This window comes from Chinchilla lanigera, unplaced genomic scaffold, assembly GCF_000276665.1.
Source record: "Chinchilla lanigera isolate Chin_1 unplaced genomic scaffold, ChiLan1.0 scaffold00013, whole genome shotgun sequence".
NCBI lineage: Eukaryota > Metazoa > Chordata > Mammalia > Rodentia > Chinchillidae > Chinchilla > Chinchilla lanigera.
The window spans coordinates 17758707-17769888 of record NW_004955414.1 but is presented as its reverse complement, the minus strand read 5'-3'; the positions used below and the strand labels follow the sequence as shown (position 1 = coordinate 17769888).

The 11182-nt window shown below is 38.7% G+C and overlaps 1 protein-coding gene across 2 annotated transcripts in view; it reads right to left on the bottom strand.

Annotated features, from left to right (window-relative positions):
- Positions 1-11182, bottom strand: part of Rab6a (RAB6A, member RAS oncogene family) — a 48657-nt gene that overhangs the window by 36839 nt on the left and 636 nt on the right. The window lies entirely within an intron of this gene.

Here is an 11182-nt window from a genome sequence, read left to right as displayed (position 1 = left end):
CTTTTTTTTTTTTTTTTTTTTTTTTGTCTTTTTTGACATAGGGTCTCGCTGTGCAGTTCAGGCTAACCTTGAGCTCACTTTGTAGCCCACGCTGGTCTCGAACTTGCAACAATCCTCCTGCCTCAGCCTCCCAAGTGCTGGGATTACAGGTGTGCGTCACCACGCCCAGCTTAAAAAATCAAATCTTTAAAAAAATTTTTACCTACAGAAAAAGTAACAACAAGAAAGACATAAAGACCCATTGTCTGGTGGTACTAAAGATGAAAGTAAACCAATATTTTAATGCTTAGTTACTACTTATTACTCACTTTATTCCAAAACTAATGCTAGTGATGTTCAGGGATGAAAATACATAAACAAGTAATAAGATCTGGATCTAAAAGGAGTTTATAATTCATTTAAAGAAATACACACACACAGAAGGAAGTACTGTGCATGTCTAACTGCCATACTTCCAGAAGTAACACTTCTCAACTTATAAAACCTTTTTACTGGGTGAGGTGGCACATACCTGTAAATCCTACCTACTCAGGAGGCTGAGGTAGGAGGATCACGAATTTGGAGGCCACACTGGGCAACTGAATGAGATTCTGTCTCAAAATTTTAAAAAAAGGAAGGGTTTGGGGATACAACTTAGTGGTCAGGGTTCGATACCTTATACCATAAAGCAAAACAAAATTCCAGGGCTTCTCAGTATCCATGAAAGATCTTTAGCAGGTTTGTTTTGTTTTGTTTTGTTTTGTTTTTTGTCTTGAGACAGGACGTCACTATGCAGTTTAGGCTGGCCTTGAGCTCACTTTGTAGCCCAGACTGGTCTCCAACTTGAAACAATCCTCCTGCCTCAGTCTCCCGAGTGCTGGGATTACAGGCATGCACCATGCCAGGCTCTTTTAGCAGGTATTGAGGACCTTTACAATCAGACTTAAACCTAGCCCCTAGTCTCACTTTCAAACTTCATTTGCCAATTGTAGGAGACTATTACTTATTCTCAAATGTGGTGTAATTTTGTGGAACTTTGCTTTACTGTTTACATTGAGTTTATAGTTTTACTATCTTATATGGTTTTACCCAAAGGCAAGAAAAAGTGGGCTGGGGATATAGCTCAGTGGCACAAGCGCCTGCCTGGCAAGAGCAAGGTCCTGAGTTCGAGTCCCGGTACCCAAAAAAGAAAAAGTAAATTACCTTTCAAAATTACCTGCAATCTAAAAGTGTATCTCAACAAATATTGTAGATGGCAACTCACTTTCATTCCTACAACAAAGTCAGTACACTCTCATGAATGCATCACATGGATAAAATACGAGTCAAAATAATCTGTATTCTTGAACAGTTCAGTGTAAAGTTCAAACTGAGTAGAAGCATACTCACTTCACTAACATTATTTTTATTTCCAAACTTAAATCTAAGTGTAGAAATTTAAAGTAAACCATGTTCTATTCTTTTCTCTTATGAAGTAAATGAAGAAATGCTTAATAGTATCTCAATTACCTTTTTCCAGACTGGGAAGATACCATGAGAATATGTAAATATCCTGTTCTCAAACTTCTGCTAATTTTAACATTAATTAAACCTGCAGCCAATTATTACTGTGGTGTTCTAATGCAGATTTTCCATTTGCCTCACTCTACATTTATTAACTAGAATTATTTTATAAGAACAAACTTTCCTTTGCCTTTATTATAATAACAGACTCAGATATTTTGATTCTGTGGGTTATAATCCTATACTATGATTTATTTTGTTGCTCAAATTATTCCAGGTTTCTCTGCTGGGACCTTTTTCATGTTGATTTCTGTGCCCTTTTAACATACCCCCTTTGTCGTTAAGCATTTTTTTTTGGAGACAAGGTCTCCCTATTTAGTCCAGGCTGGTCTTAAACTCCCACCAATCCTCCTGCCTCAGCATCCCAAATTATAGGCATGTACTCATGCCGTTAAGTATCTCCTTAAACTTTCTGCCATCACAAGACATCTTGGGCTCATCCTGTATTTTCCCAGCTCCAGTCCTAAAATCAATCACTTCTCCAAGGAGTTCACTGAGTTGATTTTAAGGATTAAATGAACTTAAACTGCAAAGCACAGGGAGGACAGATATTGAGAAGTATAAAGAATATATGCAAATGGGAAGGTGAACAAGGGAGGGGCATGAGGAAGGAAAGGAAAAGGAAAAAATGGAAGCAAAGCTTTTATAAATGAGGAGGGGAAGGGTTGAAGGGAGAAATAGGAAAAAAAGAATTAAAATGCATTATGTACACGTACAAATTCCCTGATGAATGTGGCCAATATGTATGATAAATATGTACTAATCAAAAGATAAAGTTAAAAAAACTGCGAAGCACTTTACAACAGAACAGGGTATGTGTTCAGCAATCAAATTTCAGTTCATATTATGTATGAAAACAAATACACTAATACCAGGAGGAAAAAACCCAGATTTACTCAAAACATGTATGTAGCATGAATATTAAAAAAAAAAGTAGCCTCATAGGCAACAAAAACAGTATTAACCATTCCTGTTGTCAGCAAGGGCTATGTGGAGTTTTATGTTTAGTTACAAAGAGTTATTAAACACTATTTTAGCTTACTAGGGACGCCATAATAAAGTATAATCACAAGCGACTTAAAAATTGTTTCAGAGTTCTGGAGGCCAAAAATCCTTCATCAGTGTCCATAGGGTTGCTTCCGTCTGAGGGCTGGGAGGAAGAATCTGTTCCAATCTTTTCACCTACCCTCTGGTGATTTGCTAGCAATCCTTAGCATATCAACTTAATTTCTACTACTATCTTCATGCGGCATTCTCTTTCCGTACATGTCTACATTTTCCTTTTATAAGGACACCAGTCATGTATTCTGCTAGGATCATACCTTAGTATGAACTCATCTTAACTATTATTTCCATCAACTCTCACATTCTGAGATATTGGAGGTACAAGTTCAACATATGGATTTGAGGATGTAATACTATGGTACAATGAGAAATATACGTTGTTGTCTACTTCACAGTTCCTAGTACACAACTTTTAAGTGATTAAAGTGAAAGGACAATCTTTTCTTAATCCTAACAAACCCATTTTAACCACACCTTAAATTTAGGTTAATGAAGTGACTTCTATAAATACCTAAGGGATGGGAAGCTGGAAGCCAAACCAACCCTGTGATTAAAGACTGGAACTTTCAGCCTCACTTTTGAAGAAGGGAGACATTGAAGGATGAGGAAATCACCAATAACTAATGATTTAATCAATCATGCCTAAGTATAAGCTTCTATAAAACCCCCAAAGACAAAATCTAGAAAGCTACTGGGTTTCTATATAGAGGCGGTAAGCGTACTGGCAACAGAATGGAAGCTCCATGACCTTTCTCCATACCTTGTACATAGGTATCTCTTCTATCTAGATATTACTGAGTTGCATCCTTTATAGTAAGTAAGTAAATGTCAGCAAAGTGTTTCCCTGAGTTTTGTAACCATTGTACCAAATGATCAAACATAACAAGAAAATCATAGAGCCTCTAATTTATAGCCGACTGGGACAGAAATGTTATGATTAACCTGGAAACTGCTTCTTTAAACTGGCGTGACAAAAAGGGAGGAAGTCTTGTGGCAGTGTGCCCTTAACCTGAGGGGAGGGGTGTCTCATCCATGTACCATGTGTCAGAATTTCCTGCCTTTTTAGGATTAAAAAATATTCCATGGTAGCCTGGGGATAGAGCTGAAAGGTAGAGTACTGGTTTACCACGTGTAAGGCCCTGGTTTCAATCTCTAGCACCACAACAAAAGTAACAATAATATTCCACTGCAGGTACAGTGTACATATGTGTGTGTGTGTGTGTGTGTGTGTGTGTGTGTGTGTGTGTGTTTTTCTCTGGGTATTAAACCCCAGGACTGGGCAAACATTTCATCACTGACCCCCACCCCAGCCTCTGTATTTTGTTTATACATTCATCTGTGGATGGACACTGGGTTACCTACACCTTCTGGGTACTGTGAGGAACAGTACTATAAGTACAAGTATAAATGAGTCAGTTTTAGTGGCTGGGGATTTAGCTCAGTGACACAGCACCTGCTTGGCAAGCGCAAGATCGTGAGTTCGATTCCCGGTACTGGAAAAAAGCCAAAAAAAAAGTCAGTTTTAATTTTACTGTATAGAACATGTTTTTAAAAGGACAGGAAAAAAATTGGAAAAATCTGAAAACCTAGCTAATTTTAAATGTCTACATATAAATGCTGCTTCTCAGAAAAGCTAATTCATCCCAGTTAGAAGTTAAAAAGCAAGTGGCAAAACAGTAAGTGGCCTAATAAATTTTGAAAAGATCAACTTTAAACTGACAATGGAGAAGCTAAGAAACATTCTGGCTGGGTGTGGTGGCGCACCCTGTAATGCCAGCACTGAAGCAGAAGGATCCCCATCAGTTCAAGGCCAGCCTGGGCTACACAACAAGACCCTGTCTCAATAAAATAAAAAATAAAAGAAGAAACATTCTGTTTCGTGCCACAAAACCCCCAAATGGCTCAACAACTGTTGGCACCAAGTACATCTACAAGTAAGGGTTCCCTCTCCTCTACTTCATCAGATTAGAAGTTTTTGCTGTTCAGAGAGAAAAACAGTAGAAAACAGGCAAGAAAAAAATCAGATCAATACAGGAAATATAACAAGAATTTCAAAGAACTGGTCAAGTGTTGTAGTTAGTGCACACCTGTAATCCTAGCACTAGGGAGGCTGAGGCAGGAGTATCATCATAAATTCAATGCCAGCCTAGGTTACATGGTGAGTTCAAGGCCTGCCTGAACTATGAGAAACTCAAAAAAAAAAAGATTTACAGAGAACTGAAAAATGGAAAGAGGATACTGTATCTCACAAGAAAATTTCTTATTACTAAACATAAGTTCTCAATTTGAAACTCGAAAGATATAAACCAGTACTCACCACATAAAATAAAAATGCAGTAAAAAAAATAAGTAAATAAACCAGTACTCACCACATAAAATAAAAATGCAATTAGCATTTAAAAAATAAAAAGGCTTGGGGATGTAGCTCAGTGTGAAGGCCCTGGGTACTAGCAAGCTTTCTAGTGCTAGGCTATGTCCCCAGCCTGAAATGGTTTTTTATTGTTGCTTTGACACTAGATTTTGCCAAATTACCTAGACAAGGCCTAAACTTTGCAACCTCTACCAGTGAACTACATCCTCAGATTTATTTATTTACTCGCGAAATTGTTGAGGCAAGGCTTGTGATTCTCCTGCTTCAGCCTTCTTCAGTGCTGGGATAACAAGGGTTATACCACAGTGTCTGGCTTATGTTTTTTTTTTTCCTAACTCCTTTATGCAGTTTATATCAATATCTACATATCAAAAATTAAGAACAGGTAGCGCACGCCTGTAATCCCAGCACTTGGGAGGCTGAGGCAGGAGGACTGTTGGGAGTTCAAGACCAGCCTGGGCTACAAAGTGAGCTCAAGGACAGCCTAAACTGTATAGCGAGACTCTGTCTCAAAAAGAAAAAAAAAAAAAAAAAAGAGAGAGAGAAATTGTAAAATGCTAAATACATTTAAAAACAATAGTAACAAACCCATTACATGTTAACATAATCATTTTTATAAAAAAAAGCTATTTGCAAACAAAAGTTTAGTACAAACGTGACATTGTTTTACATATTTACAAATCTCTTTATTTAACAGATGATAACTAGATCCTCAAAACTGCTTTATGCATCCAGTCTGTTGCAGTATCACATAATAGCCATTAGGCAGGCTCTTGGAAACTCCACTATATACTAGAGTGAGAATAAAGAAAGGAAAAGCCATATTAATCTTAATATTATGCAAATGACCAAGAGATGGAGGGAGGGAGGGAGAGAAGGAACTGTAAAAATTAAAATGTACTATGTATGTGTAACAACTCCCCCCCCATGATGAATATAGTCATTATGTACTGCACACATGCACAAATAAAAAAAATTTCTTAAACTAAAATGGTTTAGATCCCATGAAGTTTGTAGACCACCCCCCCTCTGCAAGGATCTTGGGAAATCCTTAGGGGTCAGTAGCCCACACTTTGAGAGTTACTAGAGTAGACAGTATAAAGCCATTTGTGCACTCTTGGAACTTCATTTTGTTAAAATAGGATACTCAAGGGGAATATCCATATCTTGTTTTGAAGACTTAGAACTAAACAGTAGGCCTAATGATTAAGAGTACAAAGTCTGGGTTTCTTATGTTAGCACTGGTCACTGACTTTTGGCAAATTAGTTAACATTCTTCATGTTTCAGTTTCCTTATCTGTAAAACAAAGATAACAGGATCTATATAGTTATGGCAAAGATTCAATTAGCTAATAAATATACTTTTTGCTGCCCACTTTTTAAATTTTTTTGGTACCAGGAATCGAACTCAGGACCTTGTGCTTGCCAGGCAGGTGCTGTGCCGCTTGGCTATCTCCTTAAATATACTTTTTCTAAGAGAGCCTGGCACATGGGAACTGTTTAGTAAATATTTACCAAATGTTTATTAAAAACTAGTAATCAAGTGGTTTCATAAATTATTCATAAGAAATTTGAAGGGGATGTATATACACTAATATATAACACAATACAATATAAAACAGCATGATATAGAATATAGTATAAACTGTTAAGTACTATTTTAAGACTCATGACACTTTTTCTCTACCTAGCATATATCAATTCAAAAGAGCTGATGTAAAATGAGCAATATGAAGTGAAAAGGGAAGCAGTGCTAGGTATGTGCTTCTCCCTGCCATTAAATTTCCTAATAACTGATAATACACACTTGTATACAGTAAAATCTATTATAAACACATTTAACAATATTCCTAAAAGTGTCTCTGCAGTTCAACACAACAACCATACGTAATAACAAGAGAACTTCCTTAAGGGAACCTCAGAAATTATATATTTGAAAAAAAAAATTATATATTTGAACACTGCTCTAATAAGGCAGGTATAGTACTAAAATACAGACAAACCACAAGGGATTTGTATGAAGATTACCAGGACTGACGTCATTAACTCAATCTCCTTCACATGCTGAAACAATTCATCTTCATTATACAGTACAGCACCTTAAATTTTTGATAACCTAAGCAAAACTTAGTCTACCTAATTTCAAATCGGTTCTATGAACACCTATCTTTCATACAATTTGACATATTTTTACATGTTACACTAATAACAAATAATTTAACAGCTTTAACAAAGCAAGAAGAATTTTGCTCAGCTCCAACAAATGTATAAAGGCTGGGCATGGTGGCACACACCTGTAATCCCAGCACTAGAGAGACTGAGGCAAGAGAATTGCCACAAGTTTGAGGACAGCTGGGGCTACAGAGTGAGTTCAAGGACAGCCTGAACTACACAATGAGACCCTGTCTCAAAACAAAAACAAAAAGAAGACTATAAAACATAGGTCATTTTGGAGGGCGGGAGGATGGTTAAGCTGCTAAATTTTTGGTTTCTCTACCCTACTCGCCAACATCTGGAGTATCCCTGTATACAATCAAGTGATAGAAGCATAAAATAATATATATTAATTGCGTTAGGAAAAAATGTAGTTCTCTTCATAGCAAAAAAAGAGATATAAGCTACTAGCTTTTGCTACTGTTAGATTCAACCATCATTCACCAAATATTTCTGAATAATGAATTATTATTATAGTGTAAGCTGGGCACTATGTTAAGCAATGGGGATACAATGAACAAAAAAGAATTTTTTTTTTCATCTTTATGGGACTTACATTCTGCTCTGAGAAACAGACAAAAACAAATATATAAAAAGATAATTATAAATGTGGTACACATTATTAAGGAAATAAAACTCTGCCACAGATTATACTCTTTGAAACCTGAACTGTGGAATTCTAATAGACCTAAAAATAAATAATTCAGGAAGAATTACATCAACATGACATAGGTTCTACAGACCTTTGCTAATGCATAAGAAAATTAGACACTGACCATAAAAACAAAGATCAATCTTCCACTGTCAAAGCTACTGCATGACATTACTTACCAATATACAGTAGTGACCTCAGAAGATGACTGACCTCACAGTTCCATAGAACAAAAAAAAGCACGTAAACACAATCCTAAAGAAACACTAAGTGAAGCTTAGAAAGACATGACAATTTAATGTAATGTGCTATTCTAAGTGAAAAGCTGAAATTAAAAAAAAAAAAAGACATTAGGTAAAAACAGGCAGGCTCTTGGAAGGACAATCCCAGGACTCAGGAGGCTGAGGCAGGAGGACCACTGCAAGTTCGAGACCAGCCTGGGCTACAAAGTGAGCTGAAGGCCAGCCTGAACTGCATAGCAGGACGTTGTCTCAAAAAAGAAGACAAAATAAATAAATAAGGAAATGTGAATGAACTATGCAATTTAGTTAATAAAGTGTCAATACTGGTTCATTAATTGTAACAAACATCCCATACTAATATATTAATAATTGGGGAAAACAGGTGAAGAGGTCTAAACCTGTTCTAAAAATACAAAATGCTGGGCATGGTGGTGCAAGCCCAGCAATTCGGAGGCTGAGCCAGGTAATCTCTGTGAGTTTGAGACTAGTCTGTACTACACAGTGAGTTCAAGGCCAGCCTGAACTACAGAGCAAGACCCTGTCTCAAAACACAAAAGTATTTTTTAAAAAATCTAACAAGGCTTTGGGAATTATCTGGGAGAGGAGGTGCGATGAGCCAGTGGAGGGGAGGAACTAGTAAAGGCTTAAAGAAAGAAATGAAAAGTCATAAAACTCTGCAATATGATTGGGAACATAAACACTCATAAAACTCAAAGGAAACATGCAGATACTTAAGAGCTCTTCACACAAAAAATTTCCTAGACAGTTTAATGGATCTTTCATGCAAACTAAATAGCTCTGCATCACAACATAAGGCAGTAATATCCCAGAATACACAATAAGCACTTTTTTTTTTTTTTTTTTTTTGAGATAGGGTCTCGCTATGTAGTGCAGACTGGCCTTGAACTCATTGTTATCCTGCGTCAGCCTCCTTCCTGGCCTGGGATTACAGGCATGTGCCACCACGCCTGGCAGGACAATAAGCACTTTCTCGAATCTACTTATCAGTGATGATCAATAAGCTGTATTTTATGTAGGGCACTGTCCTGAAACTGTCATGTAACAGCGGGACCAGGGAACTCCATAGGTTCCACTAAGTACTCACTTAAGGAAACAAGTTTATACTTACCTAAGGAAAATCCATAAACCAAAACAATGAGGATATAAATCAGTGGTGGAGCACTTAAGGCCCTGGATTCATCACCAGTACCGTCAAAAACTTAAAAAAAAAATCAGGAAGACTATAATCTCCACTCAGTAAACCAGGACATGGTGGTGCACATCTGTAATCCCAATACTCTTGAGAGTCTCAGACAGGAGAAGAAAGTTCCAGTCCTGTCTGGACAATTTAGCAACTTTGTGAGACTCTATCAAAAACATGTCTGGGTAAGCCCGGTGTGCTGGGGCATGCTGTAATCCCAGCACTTGGGAGGCTGAGGCAGGAAGATCACTGCAAGTTCGAGACCAGCTTGGGCTACAAAATGAGCTCAAGCCCAGCCTGATTTGCATAGCGAGACCCCGTCTCAAAAAGACAACAAAAAAAAAAGTCTAGGGATGTAGTTTAGCGGAAGGCCCTGGGTTCAATCCCCAGTACTATAAAAGAAAAAAAAAAAGTGGGGGTAGGGGTAGGGGAAGATAATCTAAGTACGAAAAAAGAAAAACTATTTCCCATGTCAGACTGGAGTCAATTCTGCAATGAGTATTACCCTGCTGTAATGCCATACAAATTAATATAAATAGTTCAAGATAGTAATAAAAGCTCTGAATTTATATTTTATATGCCTTCCAGTCAGAACAAATAACGAATGTTTTTTATAGCCTCACCTAAGACATCTTGTAGACAGTCAATGTTTGATAACTTGGAATTAAGTCTCAATGCCTATATTTTAAAGATGGTCATGGTCAGTTTGAGGAAAACAAAGGGGGGGGGTCCTAATTTCTGAATTACTGCTAAATTTGTATAATACAGCATAAAGCTGTTATTACTATATCTTAAGAGACAACCAGCACAAATTACTACCTTGTACTAAGCCTAATACATAGTACATTGACAGCAGAACCCAAACCAGGTGAACAGCACAATTTCACTCATCGGATACTACGAAATATTAAGACATAAAAGAATCACTTAGCTCAAATGCTATTAAAATCTAATTTAGATAGCTAGATGATAAATCAATCTATTCCCACACCATAACCCAAAGAAAACCCTGTAAAACAAAGATGTTCTCGCACATCAATCTTTAATATATAACTAGAAAATACTCGAGATGAATTAACATTTTCTCAGTAATTCCTGTTTGCACCACCATGAGAACCAAACGCTGTTTCACGTTGAAAGGAGAAAAAGGGGAGGTGAGATGTGAAAAATCCGAAGTAAAATGATCATGACATAGCATCTGGCAGAGATCGAAAAAGCATCAAAACTGCCAAAAGATTTCTCAGTGGTGAGAATCCAGATAATGAGCTTTTCCAACAAGCCACAGCCCAACCCCAGGAGCAAAATCGTCACTGCCAACGCCACCCCCCTCACCCCCAAGCACCCCACGTTCAAGTCGCCTCCAATTCAGACAGATTTCCTCTCCAACACAAGCTAATTTCCCTTCTAGGTGAAAACCATTCCAGATTTTTTTTTCCTCCTACAACCACCACTTCCCACCTTCCAGAACATCCGCACGTCTCAGGGCCAAGCCTCTGGGGAAAACAACGCCCAGATCCCACCCTCCCAGCCCAAGGCTGCAGACAGCCGGCTCCCAGCAGTGGGCTCGCCGGGGTGGGCCTCCCGTCACTGACAACCTGAGAAAGAGCGAGGCCCAGGGTGGGGCTCACGAGAGCGTCGGGAAGAGAGCGGACGGAGGCCGGAGGAAGAAAGGGACGGACGGAGGCCGGGGCTGGGCGGGGTGGGCAGCAGGGGGGAGGGCAGAGCCTCCCGCAGGGACAGGGCCTGGCTGCGGGGAACGCGGACAGCTGAGCCGGGGCCGCACGGCCCGGGGCCTGGGAAAAATCCGGCCGACGGGCCCCGGCGCGGAGGAGCCCGGCGACGGCTGGGTGGAACCCGGGCCGACTCCAGGGCGGCGGGGAACCGCGGCGAGCCCT